Below are 5,619 nucleotides of genomic sequence, written 5' to 3'. Positions count from 1 at the left end.
AAATGCCGGTCTACGTCAAAGCTAAATAAACCAATCAAGAAATACTCTGAAAGGGTATGCGGGGAGCGGAAGTCGGTAAACGATTTAGGAAATGTTATACAGATGAATAGAATAAAATACATTAGGCACTCTTTACCTTGGCTTTTGCAAAAATCTCATTTGATTTTTTTTTTTTTAATTCCTTTTATTTTTCATGCTATGCTGCTCTAATACGTTATTTTATCAGGCAATATCTGTTTCAATATGTTTTTTTTTTAAATGAAAATAACAACCAAAAAGTCATTGGCTACCTGCTTCCTTCTCTGTCCACCATCTACAACTCTCGGTGCCTAGGAAGGGCAAATAGCATCATAAAAGAAGATACACACCCTAGCTTTTACCTCTTCAACTTGTTGCCCTCTGGCAGGCGCTACCGGGCCATAACAGCCAAAACAAACAGACCAAGAGACAGTTTATTTCCAAGAGCTGTAACCATACGTAACTCAAGTTTGCACTGTCATTGCACTGCTAATACACAACCATTATCACATGTATCTCATTAAGCAATATGTTGTTAGACATCTGTCTTAATCTGGGTACTGCATGTCCAATACTTACACTGTTATAGCATTTTTTGCACTGTTACGTCAATATCGACTGGTATGAAAAAGTATCTGAACCTTTTGGAATTTCTCAAATTTCTGCTTAAAATCAAAATCAAATATAATCTTATCTTTGTCAAAATCACACAGATGTAAAAACAGTGTCTGCTCTAACTAAAACAACCCAAACATTTATAGGTTTTCATATTTTAATGAGGATAGCATGCAAACAATGACAGAAGGGGGAAAAAATAAGTAAGTGAACCCTCTGCCTAAGGAGACTTAAAGAGCAATCGAAACCAATTTTTACCAAACAACTTAAGTCAGATGTGTGCCCAATCACTGATGAGTGGTTTAACGCTGCCCTGCCCACTATAAAACACACACCTGGTAAGAATTGTCTTGATGTGCGTCATGGTTCGGTCAAAAGAGCTCTCTGAAGACCTGTGATCAAGGATTGTTGATTTGTATAATGCTGGGAAAGGATACAAAACCATCTCAAAAAGTCTGGATGTCCATCAATCGACAGTCAGAGAAGTTGTCTACAAATGGAGAGTTCGCCACTGTTGCTTCTTTCCCCAGGAGTGGCCGTCCACTAAAGATGACGCCAAGAGTTCAGCGCAGAATATTCAGAGGGGTAAAAAAAGAACCATAGAGTGTCTGCTAAAGACTTACAGATATCACTGGCACAGTCCAATATCTCTGTGCACACATCAACTATATGTAAAACTATGGCCAAGAATGGTGTTCATGGGAGGACTCCACGGAGGAAGCCACTGCTGTCTAAAAAAACGTTGATGCTCGTTTAATATTCGCAAAAAGGAACTTGGACACTCCACAGAAGTTTTGGCAAAATATTTTGTGGACTGATGAAACCAAAGTTGAATTATTTGGGAGTAACACACAACATCATGTGTGGAGGAAAAATGAAACAGCTCACCAACATCAACACCTCATCCCCAACGTGAAGCATGGTGCAGGGAGCATCATTATTTTGCGCTGTTCTGCTACCTCAGGGCCTGGACACCTTGCAATCATTAATGGAAGAATGAATTCAAATGTTTATCAGGATGTTTTGCAGGAAAACCTGAGGCCGTCTGTAAGACAGTTGAAGCTAAAAAGAGGCTGGACGCTGCAACAAGACAATAATCAAAAACACAAAAGTAAATCAACTTCAGAATGGTTTCAGAAGAACAAAATACACGTTCTGGAGTGGCCAAGTCAAAGTCCAGACTTGAACCCTATTGAGATGCTGTGGCATGACCTAAAGACAGCAATTCATGCCAAGCATCCCAGGAATCTGACTGAAATACAGCAGTTTTGTAGAGATGAATGGGCCAAGATTAGTCCTGATAGATGTGCCAGACTGTTCTGCAGCTACAGGAATCGTCTGGTTGAAGTTTTTGCTGCCAAAGGGGGGTGGGGAAGGGGGGGGGGGGGCGGCGGCACAAAATATTAGATGTGATGGTTCACTTACGTATTCTTCCCCCTTCTGTCATTGTTTGCATACTATCATCATTAAAATATGGAAACCTGTAAATGTTTCAGTGGTTTTTGTTAAAGCAGACACTGTTTTTTCATCTGTGTGAATTTGACAAACATCAGATCACATTTGATGATTTTATGCAGAAATGTCAAAAATTCCAAGTCCAAGTCGGGTATCTGCCTCCTAGTCTGAGTACTGTAAATTGTCATACACACACTCTTATATTAAGTGTTGCTAATAACTACGTTAGAATATAACGGCGTTACTAACGTTGTGATTTGGTTGAATGACACGGGAGAAATCTCAGAGACACGGAGAGAGCAGAGCGGGAGGGGGGAGGCGGTAAGGGGGTTGTGACGCCGTTGCAAACGCGATGCTAGGTGGCTCGGAGCGTTAGCCTAGCATTTTGTTTTTTATTACTAAAAATAGTCACTTGCTCTAAACTTTTCTTGAATGACGTATCCGTAAACCTTGTGTGATTTTTGTTTGTTTGTATACCACTACACTCTTATAAGGGTGAGTGTTTTGAAAAATAAAATAAAAAGTTTGAACAATGTTTTTTTTTTTTTTTTTAAGAATGAAAAAGACAGTTCAATTCAGTCAGTTAATATAAACATATTTGATGTGAAAGACGTTATAGAATGGATCATGCAATAACGTGTAGAACATGAAAAGTAACATCAGTTACTTTGCCGAGTAACTAACTACTCTTACGTTGAGGTAACCGAGTTACTAACTCAATTACTTTTTGGGAGAATTTGTAACTGTAACTAATTACTTTTTAAAAGTAAGATTAACACCACTGGTTGCAGCACTACTACCTCACCACTTGCTGCTAGTAACTTATTCACTTTTTCCCTATCTGTGTACCCTGGAACCCTGTGCTATATTAGTTGTATTGAGTTCATTTTGTCTGATTTTTTTTCTTTTAACCCAGACAATGTGTTTTAGGTTGTTTTATTTACCTGACATGTTTCGGCGACTACTTCTGCCTTTATCAGCGTGTCACTGATGTTTGTGTGACGTGTCGTTTATCAACTGATGGATGAAGGCGTGACTCATCGGTCAGATTGACAGGCGAGTCACGCCTTCTGCTGTTCTTTCACTCTTCCAGGATGCTGGTCTAGGTAGACAGGAAGCCCACACACACCAACCAATACCTCCTATAGACATCTGAACACCCCACCATCCACAAACTGTCAGTAGTCAGAACATTACATGAACATACGACAATAATCATGGAACCCGGATGACAGAACACAGAAGGAACAGCAAATACAACATGCACTAAAAAGGTGTTAGTATCCACAGTGGGCAATAGGAAAAGGTGCAGGACAGGTTGAAAACAAAAACAACAGAACACGGGGGGGGGGGAACAAAACAACAACACAGCAATATGGTGACATTGCCGTACGTGAGAGGAGTCACGGAACGTATCCAAAGAGTCATGAAAAAATACAGCATAAACACACCGGTTAAACCACATACAACACTCCGCCAGAAAATCCACCCAGAAAACAGCAACTCCATATATGAAATTCCATGAAAATCATGCAATAAACCATACATCGGAGAGACAGGGTGGAGCTTTATTACAAAATACAATAAAATAAAATGAAAAAAAGAACACAAGAAGGAGACAGCAATAAAACATACATGGGCAATAAAAGAACAAGCACAACAGGAACACCACAAGTCAGCCAACACCGACCACTGCAAAAGGGTAAAAACCTTATCATTGACCAAGGCCAGAGTCAAGAGGTTTGTCCCGGACATTACACTAGGACCTGACCCAGTTAATGTCCGCGTCATCTCCGCAAGGGCGTCAGTTTGGTCTCAACAATATTGCTTGTACACTTTTTTGCAGGGGATGGGACATTAATAAGACCAAACAGACAGTGTTAACAGGGGTCAGGGCTACATTTCTTACGAATATGCTGTTGTATGTATGTACAGTATGTGTTGTATAAGTGTTTCCTATGCGAGTTGTTATTTTCATGGGAGAAAGTAGTTTTTCAAAATTATTTCATATAAAGGAAATTAACAGTGGTTGCTTTTTGGGGGGGATGAGGGGTGGGGGTGAGATACTACTTGACCTATGAGAACTACATGTTAGCTTACATTTTCCTTCCACAAGAGTAATAAATTGATTTCATTGGTTGTCTCTTTCAACTACTTTTCCCTTATTTTCATCTCCAAAGTGCATTAGTGGGTTGAGCAATTATGGAATCTAAATCGGGATTACGGTAATTCAACTTTTTACCTCGGTTACAAATAATATACAGTATGATTGTCTAAAAAAAATGTCTGCATAGGCTGCAAATATTATTATTATTTCTTTAATGAATAATGTTGAAAATAAATACATTTCAATTTGTGAATAAATGCTCTTATAGGTATTTGGTTTCAAAACTTTGAAGTCACAACATGCTCTACCCTTTTTTGTTCTAAACTTGGCCGTTTAAAAGAAGAAAAGCAGCAGCATGTTTTTTTTTTTTCGCTTACTGTCAGCACTTTCCTGTGAAACACAGAATGGGAGCTCTCTCTCTAAGCAGCTTCTTGCTCACGTTTTGCTGGTTACATAGTTTCCAGGAGAATTCGCTACATTTCCTACAGTTTAATTAACGTTAACACAAAAACACATAAAGGAGGACACTTCTAAGCAGCTTCCTACTCTCTCTAGCAAGTTCAAAGTTTGTTATGCTGACTGCTGTTCGGACTTTCAGTAGCAAAATTAGTAATGTGTTCCCCACCTTCACAACATGGATTTCTTTTTACATTACATGCAGTGGCTACAAAAAAGAAACTTTTACCGTATTGGCCCGAATATAAGACGGTGTTTTCAAGACACAAGTTTGAAAAAGGACTTTTTGAACACCAAATTAATTTTTATACAGAAAATAATTACAGTACATCCGAAACACATGAATATAACAATATGTTTGAGAGAAAAAGCATGTTATTTTGCCTCATTCAAATCTTAATATCTGAACTTTTACATACGTAAACTAAAGTGCAATCACATTCGTAAATGAATGGCTTCTGGTTTTTTCAATGTAAATGAACTAATCTATTGTGATAAAACAACAAAATTGCAATAACTGCATTAACCATCAAAGTGAAGTCTAACTGTAACTATAGTCTTGAAACAAATCTGAATACGGAAAAACATTGCAATAAAATAAATCAAACTGGTTAAACTTGAGAGTAGCTGAGATCGATCATGACAGAACATCGCTTCAATGAAATCTGGCGCCATCTAGCGTCGTGAATGGGTATAATGTCTAGACCGTGAATATAAGACGACCGCCTTTTTTTTAGTCTTATTTCAATGCAAAAAACACCGTCTTATATCCGGGCCAATACGGTAATGTAGAGAATATGAGACACATACATAAGGACTAGGAGTGGGAACTTCTTGGTACCTCACGATACGATACTATTTGCGATACAAAGCTCACGATAACAATGGTCTGACGAGATGGCGATACAACGCTTATCAATACATTGGTATGGAAATCATTCTAGGATATTTTACAAACAGCTAATAAA

The sequence above is a fragment of the Corythoichthys intestinalis genome, chromosome 18 (genome assembly GCF_030265065.1).
Source record: "Corythoichthys intestinalis isolate RoL2023-P3 chromosome 18, ASM3026506v1, whole genome shotgun sequence".
In the NCBI taxonomy this organism is placed as follows: domain Eukaryota; kingdom Metazoa; phylum Chordata; class Actinopteri; order Syngnathiformes; family Syngnathidae; genus Corythoichthys; species Corythoichthys intestinalis.
The sequence above is the reverse complement of the archived record's forward strand: the minus strand, read 5'-3'. Positions refer to the sequence as shown.